The 14,701-nt window shown below is 33.0% G+C and overlaps 1 pseudogene; it reads right to left on the reverse strand.

The window, feature by feature from the left end:
* Positions 1-590: 590 nt before the first annotated feature.
* LOC124831238 (uncharacterized) lies at positions 591-1,746 on the reverse strand (annotated as a pseudogene).
* Between the last annotated feature and the right edge of the window lie 12,955 nt (positions 1,747-14,701).

Genomic DNA, 14,701 nt, shown 5'->3' on the forward strand with positions numbered 1-14,701 from the left:
CTTTCCAATGGACTCTTTCTTTTGGATACAACAAATTTATTCACCCATTTAGAACTCTCACTCTCAACATTCACCAAACATTTAGTTTTCACTGGTTTAAAAAATTTATTCACCCATTTAGAACTTTCACTGGTTTTTACTTCCTGTCGCAACCGGGATTGCGACGGTTTTTTCCTGCCGTAGAAAATGATGCAGCATTGAAAAGGCTCCAATAAATTAGTATGCATAAAAAAATAATTACATTTTCTTCTCCTAAAAATGTTTCTAAAATGGTTTTAGAAAAGGCTATTTCAGTGGATCAATGACAACTCAAGGGAGTTTCATAATATATACATTTTCTATTCTCTTCATGTGGAATGAATCCAGGAAGAAATTACGAAAGATCAAGGTCCCTGCCATGCCATGTTTCTTTTGAGGAATAATTCTCTTTGTCAATCTATTTCACAGACCTTTCAACTTTACTGAGATGTGCTTTGGAGTTGTTAACAGGGCATCAAAATATGAGCTATCATCTTTATCACTTATGAGCTGTGGGAAGATCTACTTTTGGAAGTGCCAATTTTAGAATATCTTACTAATAATATGCTAGATTATAAGAACAACCATAAACCCAGTAAGGATTGTACCTCCATTTTCTTCATCTCCATTTTAGCTTTTCTAATCTGGTGATTTTCCCAGGCTTGAATCTTCACCTCTTCACGCTTGAACCTAAATAAAGGTTTAACAAACAAACTTTGTTAACAGTCAACAATCACACTAAATCCTTGTACCTAAACTCATCCCTAAACTCACCGAACTCTGTAATTATCGAAGGAAAAACCATTTTCCTTCAATACATTCAGTTGATCAAAGAACAAGCTCAATAGTTAAGTAATTACCTGGCCATGTATTTGGCACGTTCTGCCTCATCACAAGCCATTACTCGACTTTCTAGAGGACTCAACTTTCTAGCTTGATCTTCAATCCTCTTGCAGGGGCTTGTTGATCCTCTTCCTCTTCCTTCTCACTACTTGAGTAATCATGCTCCTTCTGTGGCACAGGAGCTATCAGTCTCAAATCATCTGCGTTTGAGTTTCTTGGTCTATTTTTGGAGTGACTTTTCTCTCCTCCTTTTGACAATCCCACAAGCCACTTTTGTGCATCATCCCACTTAAAAGGGGTTGGTTTTCCCATAGTTGTTAGATGGTGGTGGGGGATATGACGGCGGCTTAATCTACCAAAACACAAACCACCAAACTGTAATCCTGACCGGACCGCTCAAAATAAAAAGAAAAATCAAAACAAAAAAAAATTAGAGAAAGGGGATAACAGCTGAAGCAATGTAGATATGAGATTGTTCACCATGCAGCACTAAAATTGGGGATGGGGATCTGGATTAGAACCCTAGGAGATGTTATCGAGAAGCTGCTTCACTCCCAACGGCCACCGCTTGCTCTTCCCTCTAGAGGCGACGCAGTCGCAAGCGAGGTGGAAGTCGCGCTCGCAGCCATCGAACACGACGAGGTGTTGGTGGCTCCCGGTGGCTGCGTGGCAGGGCTTGGAGCAAGTAGCGCAAGGAGTGAGGCCACCGCTTGGGAGGGCAGTGGGGGCTCCCGGTAGCAGCCCGGGGTTCTCGTGATAAGTGAGGACGACGTCGGTGACGGAGTCCGATAGGGTTTCGGCGAACAAGGAGGAAGGCGAAGGGATCTCGGATTCCAAGAGCGAGAGTCCTGATGGTGGTTGCTGTGTTGTGGCTGCGGCGGGCATTAAGGTTGGAGCGTAGAGAAGAGACAGAAACAAGAGAAGGAAAAGGGAAATGGAAGATGGGAGAGGAAGACGCTTGCGCGAGAAGAAGAATAAGAAAATATCAAGATACTGACTCGGTTATCTGATTAACCAGTGCCTAAACAATTTAAAGTTCATATTATATTCCTCGGGTTATAGACATACCGAAGCAGAAAGGCCCTACTACTTCGGGTAGGCGGGGCAATATCGATTGGATTTGGGAGCTGTAGAGATGTCATTTGGCAGGCTATTATGCCTCGGTTCTGAGCAAAACCAAGGTAGTATCTCGTTGTCAGAAAAAAAAAACCTGATTTTGCAGTTGGGGCTGATGAAGTGACGCGACTTTTATGCATCGGTTGACCTTCTACCAGAGACAGTAACATTTATAGGCATCGGTTCATATATAACCGAGGCATATAACCACTCAATATTTACGGAAATGCCATCGCGCTTTTATACGCTTCGGTTTCAATAAAACCGAGGTGTATATAACGCCTTAAAAAAGCTTTTTTTTACTAGTGCTTATGACCTCGGTTAAGGTCACACCCGATGCACAAAGGTTGGCGGATGAAAAAAAACAAAAACAAAAATGGGCTCTACTGCCTCGGTTAGGGTTTCAACCGAGGCAATAGAGGGGGACATACTGCCTCGGTTTAGAAGGAACCGAGGCATAAAGTCCTACGAAAAAAAAATAAAAAAACCAAAACATCTACTGCTTCGTTAAGGCTGAACCGAGGCCAAATCTTCCTCTTTTATGCCTAGGTTCGCACCCGAGATTTTTTGCCTCGCCTGGATATGCTTCGGTTCGGAAACCGTTGTCTATAGGCAAAAATAAACGATTTCGTTTCCCTTGACTGCACTAATGCAATTATCATTATGATTGTGATAATTTTAACAAGTTTGTTTGACTTATAAGGATTCTAAATGAACTAGCATATACCAAATATATGTAGTGTGATAAAAACTAACATATAAATTGATTAAACAAGGTATAAACCATCCAAAAGTAACTTTTAAACTAAATCTAGAAAGAATATTATATGGGTAATGGTCAAATCAATACTTTTAAATTAAAAATATAAATCCGAAAACGGAGTCCATATAATTGCTTTGTTAAGTTTAGCTCAATTATTCTAAGGGAATAATTATATTCTTTTACTCAACGTTGAATAAAAAGGATTATACACTAAAAATAATTGAAACTAAACATTCTTAAAAAGGATGTGGCAGCAGAACAAAAGTAACTTTTCTAGGGCAACGTCGTTGGAGGAATCAAAAGAACAGTGTTAGAAAATGAATCAAACTTACAGTGTCAGGGATCACAATTATTATTCTATATATTAACGTGCAAAATGAACTCAAACAATAAAGTATTATCTAACGTCAACACTCTTTTACTCAAATTTATAAAAGTATTTATAGTGAATGCTTCACTTCGAAAGCTTTCAATTCATCAATTACTTCTGCAAAGCCTTGACTCTCGCACCAGAAAATTCAAAAAACGTCAAATTTTTATAAATATAATCAACGTCACAATGATTAAAAAAATATTGAAATAAAGTTAATAAATTATAAATATATTGCATTCAACAGAAAAAAAAGGTGCATTGGTTATAAAGAAAACAAACAACGCTACAAGTTATTAATAAAATTTAATTTTAATAACAGGTGAATTTCCAGTGCGAAAAAAATTTCCAATTCCTGTGTATTTAACTTTAAATTTTGAGATTACCATCAACACTCTTACCAATTAATTTATGTTAATATTCAAACTATGGTGAAAGCCACCATGGACACTGTCATCAAAGCTCACAATGGAGTACATGGATAAGCACCATTGGTGAAGATGTTTTCCTATGCTTCTTTTCCAAGAGTGGATATTTGGTTAACTACTATTATACCATGAAGGAGTACACAATGGTAGAGTTCTGCTTTTTCCACAACTTGTTTTAAGCATTTATAACTTGATTTCGCATTTTGTTTTTAGTCACATGCCTCAAGCAATTCTTTCTTTGTTAACAAGCTATTGTAGTCATGTTTTACAAGTGCAAATATTGAGCTTTAGTACAGTTCAAATATCGAGACATAACATTAATATTATTTAAAAGCTTAAGCTACCCTATGAATCGTACAATAGTACTAAGGTATATTAAAAACATAAACAACTAACTATGTTGTATATCATGCGATATCACTAAGCTATATTCAAAGGCATAAGTAATTATGTTATTTTTTCTTGAGGATTTGGATAAGATGCTTGCCAAGATTAATTTCAATGAATCAAAGCTATTTGAGATAGGTTTATTTACGATGAACTAGTGATAAGATACCCTCTAGCCATGGCCAAATACTTTTAAGAAAGTTAAAGTCATTTATGAAAGATAGATCTAGACTCTATCTCTTAAGTCATTTTGGGTCATCATGAATCTTTTAAAGTAAGTAATTAATTTTGGGTATTGTATTATGGATCTAGTAGTTTAAGATTTATTTGGACCTTGTATTTTGGGTCAAGTAGAATATGATTTTGACCACCCAAGTCAATAAAGGAAGGAAATTTTCCTTGCAATATAAACTAACCATAAAGAGTGTTTTCAAAAAGTACAATGTGAATTTTACTATTTGTGCTTATCATATGGGCAAAGCATACCTTATAAAACAAAAAGAAGATTGCAATGTCTTATAACATCCGTCAAATAAAACATTTTCATCTTATATAATTTGTAGTAAATGAAATCATTTCATCTTACATATGAAATATAATTGTGTTGTATACTTTATTGTTTAACAACACTTAATAAAAAATATGAACCAATGAATTTTCCTTTAAAACTATTTAACTCATATTTCAGGATTTATATACCAATAAACATTTAAAATGTTCAAATTTTATCTTAGAAATCCAAACTAACATCAAAGTTATGTTATTCTTAGCTCGAACACCATGTTGAGTTACATCAATATAAATAAAACATTTATAAAAAAACATTTACAACTCTTTCATCGTCATTAAAATATTGATTCAAATAAATATTCAACCAACTCAAAATTAATTACATTCTACTCATACTACTCTTGGAAGTAGACAAGCCCATCAAGTTAAAAGAGATTTGCCACTAACAAAACACATATACTACCAGATAAAGGAAGTCTCTAGTTAGAAGAAAAATAATAGTATTCGAGTAAACGAGAATATCTAATTGATTCATATACTTGAAGTGCCTAAGAAATATGTTTTGTAGATCAAGATACATAGTCTAGACACAAGTTTAGAAATGCTTAATCCCTAATATTTAAGTTTCATAAGAATTTACAAAAGATGGAAGTCTAGCACATGTCTTACACGAGTCTTGGTATTGGATGAGTCTAAGAAGGATATGAGTCTAGGCATTAAACGATTAGAACTAGAGAGGATTATCAAATGAGTACATTAGATGACCTTAGTGACTGGACAACCCCAGTCACTAGACGACTCAAGTCATTAGACGATCCAAGCCACTAGATGTCCAATGTATTAGGCGACTTAAATAGTGTAGAGTCCCATGAACATAGTAGATGATTATGTTGGTGTGATGTGTCACTAGAATAGGGGATGAATAATGTTTGAAAATGATTTTAAAATTTATGCGCACAAATATAAAAATGTACAAGAATTAACTAATTAAATTAAAAGTGTAGGGATATAGAAAATGCACACAATTTGTACTGGTTCACCTCCACCTAAAGTTGTGTCTAGTCTATTAAGCAACTGACTTAAGAAATTTCACTAATCAATACATTTGAGCGGTAACCAATATCACCCTCTCCAGGTTATACGAGTTTCAACCTCTCCAAGTACACGAGTGCAAACCTTTCTAGGCTACACCGAGTATCAACCTCTCGAGGTGTCCTTCTAAAGTTCCCCCTAAGATCAAGAACTCTCAATTATAATGAATAATCAAATAACACTCTCACAATAGGAATGTACAATACAACTCACAGGTTACAACTTCACTCAGTGAAGCATATTATAATATTCAAGCTATCAACCCAATTTCTATAAACACTAATGATATGACAATTTCTATTATTTTTTTTCTTATCCTTCTCTTAAAGCTTTGCATCTCTCATATAGTTGTTGCATTTGAAAGTCATTGAGAATTTGAATTGCAACTCTTCATTTGCAATCTACTTGATATGGAATGACTTGATCAATTTCTTCAATTTGATTTTCAGTTTGAATATTCAACATCATTCTTCTTTAGGATATCTTCTTTTCTTTTATTATTGAGTTCATACTTATTTGGACTGTGCTCTCTACAATGTTCATCATTATCATGTTAAGGAAACTTTGTGCAACTTGATTCTACATTTGAATCGTTAGAACATCAATATCTTACATTTAATCAAATAATTCACTCATCAATTATTTCCTAAATATAGATCATTTGAACATTTGATCCAAAAAAACTTTCTTCTTCCTAAATTTAATTATCAAAAGATAATTTTCTTGGATGTTGTGATTCATCTGATTTAATCTATGTTTTAAACAGTTAGATCAATATATCAGTTCACATGATAAATCAGAGATCAAAATATATATCAGACCATCAAAGTACATTATAACTATTTTAATTATTTAGGTTGCCTAACACCTTGGCCGTGTAATGGCTTAAATTACCTTGGGTCATTTGACACAATGACTTAGGTGGTTTAGAGACTTAGATCATCTAATTCTTTAAATATGGTGAACACGCATTTTGTACTCGTCTAACATATTGACTCATCTATTGTTTGGACTTGTTTAATGCTTAAGACTTAGTATTTGCATATACTAGATTTCCAACTTATTTTACCATACATAGTATTTGGCTATTAACAATAAAGCATACACAAGCGAAAGTCATGATCACATATTTTGATATTTACACCACGTTGATCAAGTATTCCACCTTGCTATATGCACAACTTCACTTTTAACTAGAGACCTACTCGTCTAGTAGAGTGTTTTTAATCATCAAAGTCTTATTTGTTGTCGGCGGTTGTCTACTTTAATATATTGGGTCGACCAATCAAGTTAAAGCAAAGTACCAGAATACTACATCCACTGGACAAGTTAGAATGATTTATGTCATTTGGCTAAGTCATTTCTTTCCTTTAATCTTTGACTGATTATTTGAACTAATATTTTATCTAATTAACTAAAATCAAGATGAATTGAAATGAGCCACAACGTTAAAAGAATTATCTTTTGATAGTTACGCTTTAAAAGAAGAATAACAATTTTGAGTCGAATGGTCAAAACATTAATATATGGAAACAATATATCTGATTGAAGACCAAATTATTGATTGATTACAATTGGAAAATATTATTGCTCTAACAATACAATTACATAATCATATTTCATAGATTTCCTTAAGAGGAAAAATGTTAAATGTTGAAGAAAGAACAAATTCAAATTAAGCTCCTGGAAATACAACAATGGAAAGAAGATATTAAAAGGAGCATTAATGAATGAGAATTGAAGTATGGAAGAATGACATTGAAGAATTATACTAAAGAATCAAATTGGAGAATCGATCAAGTCATTCCTTAATAAGAGAAATCATGAAAATTATGATAAAGTAATGCAATTCAAATTCTTATCGGCTAGCAACTCAACACCTATATATAGGATGCAAAGTTGTGTGAGAAGACTCTTTGATACATATAACAACACACGAGAATATCAAAGTGCTGAAGCTTACGAACCACAACCACGAGTAGCCCTTTCCAAAAACCATCGGCTCTGATACCACTGTTGGGTCTATCGAGGAGGAGGTTCCATGTGGGTTACATAAACACCAATAACATCTGAGCCAACTATATAAGGGATCGACACCACTCTTTACCCAAAACCTTAAGGCAATGAGTTAATGGATCTTTCACCTTTATATATTGCTCTACTTTCTCATTTCTATCCAATGTGGGACTTAGACTCACACTTGGATTCCCAACAGGTGGTTGTTAAAAGGTGATGCCCAGAGACTCGGTGTAACTTGGAGAGGTTTATACTCGATGTAGCTTGGAGAGGTTTGTACTCAGTGTAGCCTAGTGGGGTTTTGTAACTTATAAAGGGTGATATACTCATGCTAGTCAAGGGAATTGATTAGTGAAATATCTTAACGATGTTCTTAAGAGACTGAACGTAACCTCAATGATAGAGTGAACTAGTATAAATCATTCCTATGCTTTTCTTTCTCTACTCTTATACTTTGGTAGTTTGTCTGTATGAAATGTTTTTGAAATTGTATATAGACTATATTTATCCCCTTTTAGAACCACATCACACTAACAACTACAAATTTTAAAAACTATTTAACTACTACTTATATATTAAGCACTTATATATAAGATATACAAAATTTATCTTATAACTCATAGATAAGTATTATTGTTATTATTATTAACAAAGTGAGTTAAATAAAAATCAAGAAATAAAACTTAACAATTTGATTATCTCTAATACTATTTCTAACATTATTCTAATATATATATATATATATATATATATATATATATATATATATATATATATATATATATATATATATATATATATATATATATATATATATATATATATATATATATATATATATATTAGGTCCTATTAATTGAGAGGTTATAAGATGATAAATTATAAGTTATATGATAAGACCTATAAATTTATAAGTTGAACTTGTGCATCACATAAATAAACACTTCTGCACATTCTCAATACTAATATTTACTATTTTCATTAAATTATTTTATATTCTTTCACGGATTTGAAAACTTCAAAGTCACTCATAGATATAGTTGTGGTTATTTTTAATGTTGTGTTGAATGTTTAACACATGTATAAAGATAGTTTTTGAGATCATTACTTTATAAAAAAAATTGACAAAAAAAAGATGAATTTCCGATCAAAATTAATTTAACCCCAAAAGTATAAAGGCCTCCTTAGATGAGAGGAATTACGATGTTTTAAAAAAAATGACATTGGGATAGAGAGATTAAAACAAACCTATGTAAAATTATAAGCATTAGAAAAGATAGATTTTTTCGGTTTAAAGAATAGAAGACAAATTTACCCCAACTTTAAAAGAAAAACATAAATATATATATATATATATATAATTGAAGAATAATTTTTGTTTTCATTTCATTTTGGTTTCATAGAAAGTAAATGAAATTTTACTAAAAATGTTCTTAAAATGAGTTTTCACTCAGCAATTTAAATAATTATTTTTTTAACAGGATAACCTAATTCTTTTATTAAATGAGTCTCATAGATAAACCCTTACATTTCTTAAACTTTAATTTTATTAGAATAACTAGGATATGAAAAAAAGTCTTTCTCAAAATAATAATCTATTTTTTGGACTAAATTACTTTCTTTACCTCGTAAAAATTTTAAATTGTACTATATGTATATGAAATTGTCTCGATCTATACATCTCTTCAGCCTATATTGGCCTAGTACATCTCAGTCTATGTTGGCCTGGTACATCTCAATCTATGTTGGCTTGATACATCTCAACCTAAAATTGTCTGATACATCTTAGCCTATGGTGGTCTGGTACATCTAAGCCTATGTTGGCCTAATGCATCACAACCTATGTTAGCTTGGTATATCTCAGCTTATTTTGTTATGATACATCTTAGCCTATGGTGGCTTGATACAACTCAGTCCATGTTAGCCTATTATATCTCAGCATATGTTAGCTTGATACATCTTAGCCTATGTTGGTCTAGTACATCTCAACCTATGTTTGTTTGATAATCATAGCCTATGTTAGCTTGATACATCTGAGTCTATGGTAGTTTGAAAGCATATCCCTCTTAGTCTAAGGCTACATCCAAATCCTGAAATATTTCAATTGAAGAGTAAAAAATCTTTGATAGAAGGAGTTTAAAGGAACTTCACATGATGATTTGGATCTTGCAAAAACATAAATAATTTCATTTTTATTCCAAAATAAGTATTTTCCAAGACAATTTTTTTATTCTAAAACAATTACTCTAAATTAAAAGAATAAGGAGTTTATAGTTCTATTTAAATTATGCTTGATTATCACTAGCTCTGCAACACAATGTCATTAAACATTAGCACTTATAAGAATTTGGACAAAAGTTTTAATAGAAATATGTAAGACATATTTTTATTAGGCCTCACCTTTAATTATAACTTAACTGAATGAATTAATTAATATGGAGTTATATTTATATGGAATCTTAGCTACGCAACTAGTAATTACACCAAATATTTACACTAGTACAATAAACAGAAACGGCACTGGTTCCTTTTGGTTATAGACCGCGGTTATGAAACCGAGGCATATACAAGCGAGGTAGAAATGAATAAGTTTTTTGACTTGGTTACGGATCGAAACAAAAGTGGGTAGGATTATGCCTCGGTTTTTAAGATAACCGAGGCAGTAGCGTATGTTTTTTTTTCATATTTTAGTTTCATATTTTAGGCTACGGTCTGCATTCGTCCTGTTCAATTTTGGAAGCTCGTTTGTGGTGTTACCATGTTGTAATCAGTTTGTGAATGGGGCTTCATTGATTGCTGAAGCTTGGAATTGATATTGTTATCTTCAAAAGTTTTTCCTGAAGACTTTTCTAGCCTGCATTCTTCTTCCAACTTTCCAAGCTTATCCATTATATCTTCATCCTCTTCGGTGAAATCATCAGGCTCATATCCAACATCAAAATTCTCATATCTTTCTCATCCCCTAAGTCCATATCCTCTTATTGCATTTTCCTCTGCATTGATGTCCAGTGTCTCAAACTCAAAAGTGTTTCCAAAATCTGTGTCCGACAAAAACCCCAACCCAAAATCAAAACAATAGGATAAAATCTCAACCCAAGCTCAAAACAGACACCCAAGATTTCCCAATTTCAGAAACCTAATTTCATGGAACCCAGAATGCTTTCCCTTACCGCCCCGCAACCGGACCACCATAAAAGAACCAAGAACGGCGCCGCTGCGATTCGCTAGTTCGTCTTCCTCGCAAGCACAACCATGAGCTTCAATCGCGAACTCCATAAGCTGTCATCCATGGTCGCGCCTCCATCCTCTCCACAATAGCGCAGGAGTAAGAAGACACAATGTTTTTCCCCTTTCCCCCATCTACAGAACCCTAATTTTAGGACCCGGACAGGAAGACGCTGCGACGGAGATGGAACCCTTGTGGAGGCAGCGCCGCTACAACCCTCACGGTGTCGCGTCCTCCCAGTTTGTCTGCAAGAAAGGAAGAAGAAAGAAGTAATTTTGTGCCACGGGGAAGAAGACAGGTGCCTAGGGTCACAGTGAGAAAGTAGTGAGAAAGGGGGAAGAAGTGAGAAAGCAGTGAGAAAGAAAGATCCCTCTCGCGCGAGACAGCAGCGACGGCACCAGAGGTTGAGCCAGCAGGGACGACGACAGTAGTGGGGCACCTGGCAGTAGGAACTGAAACGACGACGGCGGTGGGAACTGAGACGACGACGACGGTGAGGCAAAGAGCAGTGGTGAACGGTGAGGCAAAGAGCGGTGGTGAATGGAGAGGCAGAGAATAGTGGTGAATGGTGAGGCAGAGAAGTTTCGCGTAGCTTGGGAAGAAGAATAGTGATTACGGGATTTCAATTTTAACCTAGAAAACACTATAGGCATCGGGTAAAATAAAACCGAAACATAAACACACTACTATACGCTATATGCCTCGGTTTTCCTGGCAACCGGGGCAGTAACTCAGTTTTACGTCTCGAGCGGTTATTTAACCGAGGTAATAGAGTTGTTATGTCTCGGTTTCTCATGAACCGAGACCTATAAATTCGCTAAAATTGCAAAAATGCCACCGCATTTTTATATGCTTCGGTTTTTACAAACCGAGGTATATTAGTCGTGTCAGTATCCTAATTTTGTACTAGTGTTAGAATTTTTTGTCACCTATACAATACTAATTTGACTCATAAAATTATCCATAGTATACGTGTAATTGAAAAACAAAAATCATCAATCCTTCACCTCCCCCATTTCACCACTAAAATGTTGCTAGATTAGATATTTTCATATTGAAGAGTGGAAATTCGTAGATCTAATCTGAATAAGAAAACTATGAATACGGTATGTATTCTTACTGTATTGTTTACTAAATTCAAATTTGAAAGTGTTTCACTTCTTACTGTCGAAATTTGAAAGTGTTTCACTTCTTACTTATTGTTTACTAAATTCAAATTTTACTGTATTGTAATTATTTTACCGAATTGAAATTTAATTATTATAATAATTATTATTATTTTATATATTAGTTTTAAATTTATATATATAAATAATTCACTCAGTTCTATTTTATTTTTTAATAATTTAATATTATTTAAATACATTAATTCTATATTTAGAAATTTAAAAATATCATAGATAATGAATGAATGTTAAAAAAACAAGTTATAAAAGAAAGAGAATAGAAAATGAAGAATGTAAAAGAATAGTTTACAAAAATTATTTAGAAAAGAATAAAGTAAAATATAATATTTTACATCAAATTAAAAGATATATTAGATAGTAAAATATGTAAAAAAATATATTGTTTTTGAGGATTTAGATTTGATGTTTTTTTTTAATGTTATTCGATAAATCCAATCTACTTGAAGCAGATTCATTAGTAGTAAGATAGCAAACTTATCAGTTTTTGAATCTAGAGTGAATTTGACAAGTAATTCATTTATGTTATGAATTAAAGTCAAAAAATTCTTTAAGTCACTAGTTTAATATGTTCAATCAAGAATTCATACATTTATCTCCAATAATAATATTTTTTATATTTAAATTATCTATTTATAATCTCCTTTACAATTACTTTTAAATTAAAATAATTGTCTTAAACTGCCAACACGGTATTGTATGTTCTAATTGATTATATGTTCTATACAAATTATTGTATACAATTGTTTTTCTCGATTTAACTTCATCTTTTTGTCTCGAATGTCTTCCTCTTTATGTCTCTCCTCTTCCTCTCAATTTTATTTACTTTGACACATCTTTTATCTGACACATTTTTCCAAATAATCAAAAGACAATCTAAAGTTGCTTTCATTCATAATATTAACTTTTGTCATGCACGAATTGTTGTTAAATAATGTTTAAGTTTTTTTTGTTTAATAATCGAATAATTTAAATTAGTGTGACAATTTTTACATTAAAATAAAATTATACCTAGTTTCTAGAAAGACATAAATACAGTTAATTTGAAAAATTATAAAAGAAAAAACTTAAACTGCACATAAAATGAAATAAGATGGAGTATTAGTCATCATTATCATAATCTTGTGTGGACTAAATTTGATTTGAGTATATTGTTTTTCATGTTCTGTTATTAACAGAAGAATTTTCAAGATTGATATTTGACATTGAAGGTGTATTGAAGTTGCGTAATTATATTGGAAAAATGAAGATGGTGGCATGCCAATCCTGAAAGTTGCGTAACCATAACATTTATCCTTTTCATGTTTGATTTAATGCAGTAAATTGAGACAATTGCTTTATCTAGCTAAATCTAATTCTTGCATGTGGAAACCGGATATGGAAGGAAACAACAAATGACACTCTCTTTCAGTTGGCAACTTTTTATTTGGTTGACGGAAAATGAAACGATAAACATGAATTATAATGATGGATAGTAAATATAATCTTGTTTGATTTGACATCTTGCAATAAATTTCTTTCAAAATTAATATAATCTATCAAGTAATTTATCATTATCTTAGAATGTTAAAGTCTGTAAGTTTTGATATAAATTTTTTGTGTGCGAGTGTACGTTTAAAATAATTTTTTTATTATTTAGTTTTTTTTTTTATATTTCAACTTATTCGGTATATTGGTTAAAAATACTTTGATGTTTAAGTGAATTCGGATTAGATCAGTTAGGTAATTAATGTTGTAATAAATGCATCGTAAAAGTTCTAACAATCATGCATTTGATCTGTATTTATAAGTTCATGATCTATTATTAGGGATGGCAATTACGATCTAATTTCGTTAAACCTCAAAATTGGCATGTTTAGCTTAGCTGGATGATTAGTTAGTTTTGGATATCACCAATCAGTTTCCTCTAAGCTTGGATGATATACCGTACACAGATCCCCAAGCTTTGAACTTGAAGTAAAACCACCAGCGAAAAAGGTTTCTTAATATACGACTATTGGTGATGGGAGATTGTGCGGCTCCATGAATCACACTAATGTCTCATCAATCGTTACATCCGCTCAGCGCGTCTTTGGAAATATAACTATTAGGTCAAAGATATGATCATTAGCGATGAAAGGTTGTGCTGCCTTGTTAAGCATGTTGTTAGCTCTGATGTTGAATGCGAAGCATCACTTGTCCTTTATTGTTGGATGGTGTCAAATTAACAGTTGGGAGAGCATCACATGTCCTCTAGAATTTTCATAAATAGGGACCAGGTTGTCCCCGTCATTTTCACCATTTTTGCTCCACTTGTGCATCGTTCGACATCAAATTCTTTTTGCTCAAGGTAATAATGTTTTCCATCGAGATTTCTTTTGAAGGCTTTTTTGGTTGGGAAGGTCAGGAGTACGTCAATGACATCTTTGTGTCTTCTTTGTTGCTCGGGTCATAATCGAGGGGTCAGGGTCATTCGAGAGAAGTCTAGAGTGTGTAATTAGTGTTACAATACTCATTCATGCTATAAACAAAGGTTTGATCATAGATCAAGGTCTGATCGGGGAACAAGGTCCGAAAAAGAAGGTTGTAGGAGAAAGGAGTGGCTACACGAGTGGGGAAATCCAAGTGGATACAACTTTCGAGGGGGATGAATAGAACTTTCCAAAAGTCCCTAGGTATAGTTGGGCTCCAGATAAGGTGCGCAAATATGTTATTCATATCAGGTGGGGCAAAGATTTTTTAGAGCTCGTTGTTCGGACCTACATTTTA

Source organism: Vigna umbellata, chromosome 11 (genome assembly GCF_029865625.1).
Source record: "Vigna umbellata cultivar VRB3 chromosome 11, Vumbellata_1.0, whole genome shotgun sequence".
NCBI classification, from domain to species: Eukaryota; Viridiplantae; Streptophyta; class Magnoliopsida; order Fabales; family Fabaceae; genus Vigna; species Vigna umbellata.